Here is a 10861-nt window from a genome sequence, read left to right as displayed (position 1 = left end):
GCTAGTCCAGAAGCCACAGAAAAGTTAAAAACCCCGAAAGAACTCAGCGTGAAAGGGAAAAAGTGTTTAATCATCGATCCGAACTCAAAGGATGTGAAGCTCAAGCTACTCTGGCTGCCGTCACACTTAGAAGATAAAAAAATCGTCGACGCCCTAGCACCGTTCGGCACGGTTCGAAGCATCGCGCGAGAAAAGTGGCGCGTGCCAGGAATGGAGAACATGGAGACGCTGAATAGGGAGGTCTTCCTAACACTGCACGACACCGTGACGTCCGAAGACGTCCCTCACCTACTGAAGGTTTATGGCATACAATCCCTTCTGGTAATGTCAGGACGACCGCCCTTGTGCCTACGTTGTAAGAAGGTTGGTCATATTCGACGACAGTGCCGTACACCGAAATGCGCTCGTTGTAATAGATTTGGGCATGAAAGTGACGAGTGCTTTTCAAGTTATGCAACCGTACTACGAGGCTCTGGCAACGACCCTGACGCCAACCCGGAACTTTTGATGGACATCTCCGAGGTTGTGGACGCTAGCGGAGATGTTCTCTCCACTCAAGCGCAGCCCAGAGAGACACTGCCTCAGAGTTCCGGTGAGAGCAGAACACAAGATGAAAAGGAAGCTTCGGAGATACTCCAAGACACAGCACCGACAGAAGCCGTGAAAGCAGCTCCCCAGGAAGAACCGATCAATGACATCTCTTCAACGCCGGAAACGGAAGTACCGAAACAGTCAGCGATGCCTGCAGACGGACTTGCAACGTTTGACAACAAAAGTGACCCGTCAGCAATGGACTTGAGCCCTAGCACGTGCAAGGACAGTAGTGACACCAAGAGGAAAAAACACCCGCCTGACACCATCGCGAGTAAGCGAAAAACCTCCCCTGCACACTAGAGTATACATGAACAAACCCCACCCTACCCCCTCCCCTCGCCCTTCCTCCTCCCTCCCCTCTACCCCATCCTCATTCCTCTCCACTTTCATTACCTTTAACTGATAGCCTTCGTATTGTTACCCTAAATGTAAGAGGATTTAACTCCCGAAAGAAGCAATATCATTTGAAATGTTTACTTGAAGACAAAGAGGTAAACTTTCTAGCCTTGGAGGAAACAAAACTGTCAACGGTAGAACAGGTAGAACAGGCCATACAATATTTCCTGTCTGACTACGAGGTATGCGTTAGCCATGCTGTAGGTCTTTCCGCAGGATGTTTATTGTTTATTAGAAAGTCTTTTCATTTGTCTGATTTAGTAATCACGACAGACCTTTGCGGGCGCTTCATTATGTGCGACTTCCGAGTTTCCGACATAATGTGGAGAGTGTTATGCGTTTATGCGCCGAATGAGGTGAATGCCAGAGTAACTTTTTTTAATCAACTGCTACCTTATTTACTTTGCGATAGAATTGTAGTTCTGCTTGGAGACTTTAACTGCGTTTGCGACGGAGCAGACAGAGCACCATATAAATTTCGAATTGACAAAAGTGAACGACTGCTACAGGACATTGTGGACGAGTCGAATATTTTTGATGTTGCATCTTTTCAGCTAAAGGAAAAACACTTACCATATACCCATTTTCAAAACACATCACACGCAAGACTTGATAGAATTTACTGCTCAGTAGACCTTACTGACAATTTAAACGGTTATGCCGTAGATCCAGTTTTTTTCACAGACCATTGCATGGTATCAATAACAATTGGAAGGAAACGAAGAAAAAAGAGTATAAACTGGAAACTATGGAAACTTAATAACCAACTGTTAAAAGATGAAAACTTTGTCGCAACTGTAACTGGTCTTTTTGAGCAAATAGGGAAAACAAATGAACACATATCTGTTAAATGGGAGCTTTTTAAACAAGAATTAAAAGAAACTGCAATTGAGAGAGCTAGTGTTATAAAATTCCAAAAGTCTGAGACCGAGAGGACGTTGATAAGTAATTTGCGAGCCTTAGTTCAACTTGAATGTCAAAACTCTGGACAGGGTTTGGAAGATATTATCCGCATAAAAGCTGAGCTCGATAAATTTTATCAAGAGCGTTATCAAGGCGCTGTTATACGTTCTCGTGCTGTAAAATATTTTTTGGGAGAACAGCCGACAAAAAAGGTTATGGGGGAGGAGAAAAGGTATGCGATGACTAAAGAAATTCAAGAGATAAAGCAAAACAACATGATTATTAGAGATAGCGACGCTATAGCCGAAGTCTTCTTTGAACATTACAAAAAAATATTCGGCACAAAGATTGCCGCCACAGATAAAGATCACCTAAAGGAACTTGTAACGTTGCTTCCCCAGTTAGAAAAAGATCAAACAAAAGAACTGGAAGAATCGATCAGTTTAGCTGAGGTAGAAAACGCTGTGGATGCACTTCCAACAAACAAAACCCCAGGACCGGATGGTATTACTTCAGAATTTTATAAACTTCGCAAAAACACCTTATGCCCCATCTTGCAGGAGATTTTTCAAGAGGCATACAAAAACAAAAGTCTACCGTCCTCCTTTCTGCATACACACACTATTCTTATTCCAAAGACAGATTACAAAAACAAACTTTCACAAGTGACTGGCTATCGACCAATCACATTATGCAACGTGGACTATAAAATATTTGCAAAAATACTGACTAATAGATTGCAGCGCGTCATTTGCGATTTAGTAGGGGATCACCAGACGTGTGGGATTCGTGGAAGGTCCATTCAGACAAATATTCATATTGCGAGGAGCGTATTAGAGTGTGTTACCAACAGCAGTTCTCAGGTAGCGATGCTTCAAGTTGATCTCGCAAAGGCATTCGACCGTGTAAGGCATAATGTTCTTTTTATGATTTTGTCGCACATTGGCGTTGGTGATATTATACTCCATGGCGTTAAGATGTCATACACAAACTGTTGTACACGCTTAATCATAAATAACAAAGTTACAGGAATCATCCCAATTTGTTCTTCAGTTCGACAGGGCTGTCCGTTATCTCCATTACTTTTCACTCTTTATCTAGAACCGTTGTGCCAAAGCATAATAAGAAGTAAAAAAATACAAGGCTTTACTTTGAGCAACACTGAAATTAAAGTCCTAGCATATGCCGACGATGTCGCATATTTTTGTAAAGACAAGAAAAGCGTTACCAATGCCATGGATCTCACTCGCAGCTTTTGTGAGGCCACTGGAGCCTCAGTAAATCTAGACAAGTGTCGAGGTTTCTGGCATGGAGCATGGGCGACGACGCCCAAGCAATACGAAAGCATAGATTGGAGCTGCACGCCATGTAACTACCTAGGAGTGCCATTGAAGCACTACCGAAACAGCACGTCCTACTGGTCCGGAGCTGCGACTGATTTGAAACGACGAGCCAATAACTGGTCACAAAAAAAATTTGTCAGTGTTTGCACTTTCGACCATCTGTAATTTATCTTTGGCGGCTAAAGTATGGTATGTCTTGCAGGTACTGCCCTGTACACGGACAAGTATTCAAAAATTGCACAGGGTTTTGGCCGTTTTAGTATGGAAGTCCACTTGGGAACCCATGCGTCGCGACAATCTGTTCCGTCGTGTATCAGATGGTGGACTCGGCCTTCCCCATTTATTTATACGTCAGTTGGTTTCACGTATTCTTTTCCTAAGAGACCAGGAGCACCCTTTCCTTCGTGAAGTCATTCAGAATAGGCTCGCATATTACCTACCTGACTTTATCGTATCCTCCGTGGCAGACCAAACCTGTGTGTTAGTAGGGTGTCTTAGAGAAGTAGTTGATGCTTTTCAGTTTTTATCAGTAAGGTTTTCAAAAGAATAATTAATGTCTGTTTCACGTAAAACGTTGACTAGAGATCTTGTGAATATCCTATTTCCAATTCCAATTTACCGCTCAATGTTCAGCGACGCGTCCCAACACGATATACTGCGCCGGGTAAAGAAGATGTGTATCCCCCCTTCAGCGAAAACATTCTTTTTCAAATTACATTGTTCAGTGTTACCCACCAAAGTGTGGCTACGAGAAAAAGAAATATTCGTCCCGTGGTCAACACACTGTACATTATGTAAAACACCTGAAACAATTGAACATATTTTTATTCATTGTTGGGATGCCATTTTTTTTTCTGGGATGTTCTGCAGCGCACTCTAAAAAAGGATATTGATATTACACCCTATTCAATTCGTTTCCTACCTGTATCATCTAGAGATAACTTCCCGTATGACATTGTAATGCTCCTAGCATTGTATAGCATGTGGAAGTCCCGCCTCGACATAAGGAATGAGAATTTGCACACTAAAACTGTACGCCTACATTTCATTGAGCTTGTAATCCGCGTCAAAAGCGTGTATGATATTCAAACTGTAGTTCCTGACTGGCTGCCTCTGTTTAACAGTCTCCAGAACATCAAAGAGTTTTAACGTGTCTATCATGATTGTGTAGAGTTGAACCTGAACGACCACGTTGTGAGCCTATCGTTTCTTCTTCCATGTAATAAAGAAAAAAATAAAAAAAAGATCGGTGGCCGGGTGGTCTAGCGCACACCAGCTCGGAGCACGTGGAGCGAAAGCTCGCGCTCCAGAGCCCAGGGATCCTGGGTTCGAGCCCCACCCCTGCCCGTTTCGATCTGGATGAGCATCGTACCGGCGTGCGGTCGTGTATCACTACTGCGTGGTGCACGTTAAAGACCCCAGGCTAGCGGCTGTACCGCACTGGCTAAATTTCTCATCTACAGCTGGGAGACTCGTCGCCCCTGTGAGGCAGACCAAGTTCTAGGCTGTATAAACACACACACAACCCAATTTTTTTTTCTCGAGTTAAAATCGTATAAATCTCCTCAAAGGCAAACTGTCGTCGTATCCGTCAAAATCGCTAAGCGACAGTACTAAAATCGTCTTGCGTAGATCACTTCGCAATCATTCCCCCATAACGTTATCGGCGCACATGTATAGACCTTCGTAAAGATTCCCTTTTGCGCGCTGCCATCTTTGTCTGCTGGGCTGTGGAACACCTTCTGAGCATGCGCTGTTGCTCTGCTGTGGGGTATATCAGTACCTGTGCATGTATCCACAGCTCAGTGAATCAGCATTTCTCGCCCGTGTGATAAGCGATGCCAAGGTCTATACGGCAAGCGAGTGTTACAAGATGCGTCTTTTGCTATAGCCCCCTCTATACTCACAAAGCCTGGCAGTTCGACGACGGAGCCATAGAGTGCCCAGTCGCAGATTTGGAGCGCGAGGATCTGGTAGCACAGAGCATCAAAGGGCCATTTCTCGGGGAACTTGGACGTCAGCGCACAGCTTTTGCAGCGGCGAGGACCCGGAACACACTTTTTCGCTCGGGAGAAGTGTCTTTCGGCGTCTCGCCGCAGCGGGGCGCCAGTCACGTGGCTCTCCTCCCATCCGTTGTCTGCAGCTACACCTTTTCCGTTTCGGCGGCCGCCTCTTGTGGGGATCTGCTTGGCCTTGTCAGTATATAGGAGGCTATGCTTGTGCGCATTGGAACATAAGGAGGGACACGCCAATCAAAGGACAACACAGAGAACGCACTAGAAATGCGCGATGACGATGCAGCCAAGCATGCGCCGTCATTGGTTGAGGTCGGGGGGAGAATAATGCACATGGCGCATTTGGCGGTTAAACAAACGCACGAGGTGCGCAAAGAACTTACACGCCGCAAACGTGAATAATGTGCCAAGCTTCTTTTTCAGTTAGTCTTTAGTTTACTTTCTTTCTTCTTCATAGTGACTGCCTTTCTCTTACCAAAACCATACACCACGTCGCAAAGTTCAGCTTTCTTTATATGAATAAATTGTAGGAAACGCGAGCAGATGTCGCAGCATTGTGCGTAACTTGAGAATCCCTTCAACCAAACTATTAAATTAGATTGTAAAACATGACAATTTATCACCAGCGACGACGCCCTAGCCACTCTACCTTCGCACGGGAAAGCGTTGTTTAATCGACTATGTTAAAACGAGTGAACGTTTATTCGATACGCGAAATATGAAACATAAATCTCATTTTTCGAAGGCATGCGGGATGCGCCACGAACGTCAACTTCCCGCAATCTTTATTCGTAACAAATCGCCTCTATAGAAACTTCGGACATCATAACACAACAAAGACTTCGTCCGGACCAAAGCGAGCAACAGGTTGAAAGACCCTTGTTTTTCGTGCGCTCGAACCTGTCTTACCGAAGAAAAGGACTCTTCCCGTGCCACTTCTCACAACGTGCAAAGCTGACCGAAAAGTTTTAATCTAAAGCACAGGTTCGCACGCTCGCCAAAGCTTCTGCTGACAGCCCGCAGTGTAACTCCCTCCGCAGCCGCGCTGGGGCGCACGGAGCGCCGACGCACACGCCATTTATTGGGCCGAGTTTGAAGTGCCTACTTACCGCGCCAACGACGAGCCAAATGGAAAAGAGAATAAGGTTCGCAGCCGCTTGCCGTCCAAGCCTGCCTTCCGAGATTTTAGTTTAGTGCGCCCACTTCTCTGTCGTGGACTCCGCGCGCTCTAATGAAAGATGGAGCGGCTCTCGTGAGAAATGACTGCGGGTTTGCTTCCTTGCCGTCTCGCCCGTTTGCCCGCTCCCGCAGCATGCCATGTCAGTTCAGTATATATGCAGGCTGTCTCGCAGCACGCGTATGTGTGTGTGCGCGCGGGTGTTTGTGTGTGTTTTGTTTATTTGCTTGTTTGTTTCCAATAGGTGCATACCGTCTGGGTCGGTCGAGAAATAAACAACCCTCCACCTGGGTAACTTCCTTGTGATCCCCATGTTACTGACAATGGCACGGGTGCGAGCTCGTGGTTTAAAAAATTGCCTTCTTTGTGCGTTTTTTCTTTTTTCTTTTCTCGTACAAACGAAAGCATTTCGCTGGGCTAGAGCCATTAAATAAGGTATACGCTTCAGAGTAACGACACTTGCCCATCTTGGGACTTAAAGTCATGGTTGCCAGTTATCTGAAGCTTTATCTGAAATCACAAGAAAGGCTTTCCCGTCCTCCACAATTGTTTAAACAGTTTGCGACATATCAAGGCAATATTACATGAGCTTCCTAACACGCAATCTACTGCTGAGGAAGTCGCACTTTTGAATGAAGACGATCGGTAGTTGCGTCTGCTCTGCACAAGCACCAAGATGGCGGCACCCACAACAATATCGGGAAACAGAGTGCCGATACTTTTAAGCCATGGGTAGGGGTGGACAACATATGGCCCGCTGGCCGCATGCGGCCCGCGCGCGCGTTTTAGCGGCTATCGGTTTGGAAAGTCCCTTACTATGCCATTCATTCCACGGAGCGCCCGCTCCGCTTGGCAAGCTGCAGTGAAACGCTCTGACTTACTTTTCTCAGTCTTCGGCGAAGGATCTACGATTTCGCAGTTCAGAATTTCCCTCTCCACTAATCCTGCTGACAACAATAAAACAGTGTGTGCAGCTGTCCCTGTCCATGGTGTGGTTCTGTCTCAACATCTCTGTACTATATACGCGGAATGCGAAAACTGCTTGCTCTCTCACAACAGATCCCCTTTTCCTCTTTCACCACGGAGGCTATCAACCCTCTGCCTTTCTGTTGGGATAGTTAGGGGTGAAAATTGGCTTAGAAGGGCGGGGGGAATCATAGGTTTGTCTTTTTAGGCTGAGGCTATAGGTGGCGCAAGTTACCGCCTGTTACAAAGGGTACAGCGGCCAGTGGTCTAAAACTCATTTGAGCATGGGGGCCGGATAGCCGACATTGGAAAGGCCGAGCGCCGACGTTAGATTTGGGGGGGGGGGGGGGGGGGGGGGGAGGGGAGGGGGGGGATAAAAGATTTAAACGAGAAGAGACCTCGTGCTCTATGCTTTTTCCAAACTCAGTTTTGCCAGGGACATTTCTAGATTTGATTTGTTTATATGACTACTTTGGGCCCTGACCTGGTGTGATAGCAATAATTAAAATGACATCGCCCCGTCAACGTGCTCGCATTTTCAAGAGAACAAGACAGCAAGTACACTGTACTTACCGTTAGTCAATCCACTCAGGAATTAACCGAACTCAACGTGTCTCTAAAAACTATCAGTTATTTGACAGTTCTTGCTTTTCTGACGATTTCTATTACAACATTCATACTTGTTTCTTAATGGTGATGTTTTTTAAGGCGAAATACCCGAGCTCGTAGCTTTATCTTCGGCAGCTACTCCTCGCATCGAGAGTTATGTATCCTTCAACGCTTCCAGCCCAGTAGCCGAAGTGCTGTACACTACAGAAAGCTGGGAAGCAAAAGATAAAGCGAAACAAAGGGTAAGTGAACACAGATAATTAAAAACCACGTGAATACGTTAAAAGAGCGGATCGACTTTTCGAGCGAAAATGAATCGGCGGGATGAAATCACGATGGCGCATGCCATTTCTAGCCCTAGCCGGGACTCGTAGCCGGTCGCCTGCGGGCCATGTGCGGCCCGCGGGCCGCGTGTTTGAGATCCCCATAGCCATTAACATCCATTCATACATTTATCCATCCACATGAACAACACCAGTTCAATGCAGAAGCGAAAAACACCAGGTGGGTTCCTGTATTCGTCGAAAGAAGAGGAAACTCTACCAGGAGGGCCGGAAGTTTAATCACCAGTGGGCATACAGGTACTTCTTGATTGAGGATGCATCGAACAGATTTTCCATTGCAATGTACGTAGTTTACGAAAAAAACTTTAACTCTTTAGTTGGGCATGTTTCCCAGCATGTGCCTGGTTTTGATGTAATCGCTGTTAGTGAAACTTGGTTAAAAAACAATGAAACCATTCTTATGCATGGCTACAATTTATCATCTCTTCCAGGTGACACGCATACGAGAGGTGGAGGCGTCGCGTTTTTTGTAAAAGAAAATATTGTTTTCCAGGTTCTATCGCCTGCCACTATTAGTGATGATGTCATTGAAGCACTTTTTATAAAGCTTGATTGTGGCGTAATAGTCGGTGTAGTGTATCGACCTCCAAGCTCGTTAGTAAGCTCTTTTCTTGTAAAATTCGAGGCAGTACTTACGGCATTGTCTAATGGACAGAATGATCGCATTGTAGTTGTTGGCGACTTTAACATTGATCTGACTAGTGATACGCATAATAGCTATACGCTGCTTTTAGAATCTTTCAACTTACGCAACTTCATTACTGAACCTACTCGCATTACTAGCACCTCCAGTACGTTAATTGATCATGCTCTTTGCAATACTGATACGGATGCCCATGCTGGTGTTTACCCAAGCTTAATAGCTGACCACTTGGCCATTTTTCTTGTTTTACAAAAAGAGATTATTCATAAAAGAAAATCTTGTCGTCCTGAACAGCGCACCAAAATAGATTATGCGCAGCTTCGCAGGGTATTAGAACGACTAGATATATACTCCACGTATAATCAAAACGTTCACAACGAATACTACAACTTCCTTACTAGTCTCAAAAACGCGATAATGTTGAGTGCTGTAAAAACGACGTCTAATAAATACAATGTACCGGTTTGTCCTTGGATGACAAGCCAAATTTTAGGGGTACTAAAGGAAAAAAAAAGGAAAAAGATAAATGGTATCATAAATGGACACAACATAAAAATAATACTTACTATTTAAGCCAATTTAAACATTTCAGGAACAGATCAATTTCTATGTTGAGAAAAAGAAAGAAAGACTATTACTCAACTAAAATTAGGCAAGCGGACGGAAACATTAAAATAATTTGGGACACAGTCAATGATGCTATTGGCCTTCGTCCAAATAAACATGTATTACCTGATTTAATCGAACAGAACACGGTAGACACTTTTAATGATTATTTTACTAATATAGGGCCTCTCCTCGCAGCTCAGTTGCCGCACGTACCTGATCCCCAGCAGTCATTGACACCAATTACAAATAGCTTTGTAATGCAAGAAATTGAAGTTAATGAAATAATATCAGTAGTTGGGAATCTTAGAATAGGTAAAGCCGCAGGACTAGATACAATTCCTATTAAACTATTAAAAGATAATATTGATATTTTAGGTATTCATCTTTTACATTTGTTTAATCACACGTTAGAAAATGGAATATATCCTAACGAGTTGAAGATAGCTAAGGTAATACCCATTTTAAAGATGGAGATTCTTCGGCACCGTCCAGCTATAGACCAATTTCAGTTTTACGTACAATTAACACAGTTTTTGAAAAAAATAATATGCAAACGTATAAAGGAATTTATAACTAAATACTCAATATTTTGCCACAAGCAGCACGGATTTAGACCAAATAGATCAACGTCCTCAGCTGTTTTTGTCCTAACTCAACATCTCAACAGAGCTCTCCATGAAAGTAAAATTGCCGTTGTTGTATATTTAGATATAAAAAAAAGCATTTGACACAGTTAATCATAGTATATTGTTTTATAAACTCCATCAGTATGGCTTTCGGGGGAAAACGTCGGAGCTGTTTAATAGCTATCTCTCTAACCGTAAACAGTGCGTAGTAATAAATAATGTTATCTCTACCCCCCAAACGGTGTTAACTGGTGTGCCCCAGGGCTCAGTTCTTGGGCCCATTCTTTTTTCTCTTTATGTAAATGATTTTACATCGATTTTAAAATATTCAGAAGCATTAATGTAGCCAACGATACGGCACTGATTTTTGTTGGGGATACGTTAGGCGAATTGCAGGATAAAATCAATGAGGAATTGATTAGGGTACTGTCATGGTTCGCAAGCAATCAACTTACAATCAACCTAAATAAATCTAAGTATACGGTGTTTCATTCCAAGAAAAGGGTGATTAATTACGACGAGATAGTTATAAAATTAGATAATACGGAATTACAACACGTTACTTGTTATAAATATTTAGGTGTTCTGTTTGATTCTGATATGCACTGGAAAAGCCAAATTAAGCACATGTGTTCG

The 10861-nt window shown here is 43.9% G+C and overlaps 1 pseudogene; it reads left to right on the top strand.

Annotated features, from left to right (window-relative positions):
* Positions 1-8627: 8627 nt before the first annotated feature.
* On the top strand, positions 8628-9636 carry LOC120840112 (annotated as a pseudogene).
* Positions 9637-10861: the final 1225 nt, after the last annotated feature.

The sequence above is a fragment of the Ixodes scapularis genome, unplaced genomic scaffold, assembly GCF_016920785.2.
Source record: "Ixodes scapularis isolate PalLabHiFi unplaced genomic scaffold, ASM1692078v2 PGA_scaffold0__279_contigs__length_252992795, whole genome shotgun sequence".
Taxonomy (NCBI): Eukaryota; Metazoa; Arthropoda; class Arachnida; order Ixodida; family Ixodidae; genus Ixodes; species Ixodes scapularis.
This window is presented reverse-complemented; position numbering and strand designations above follow the sequence as displayed.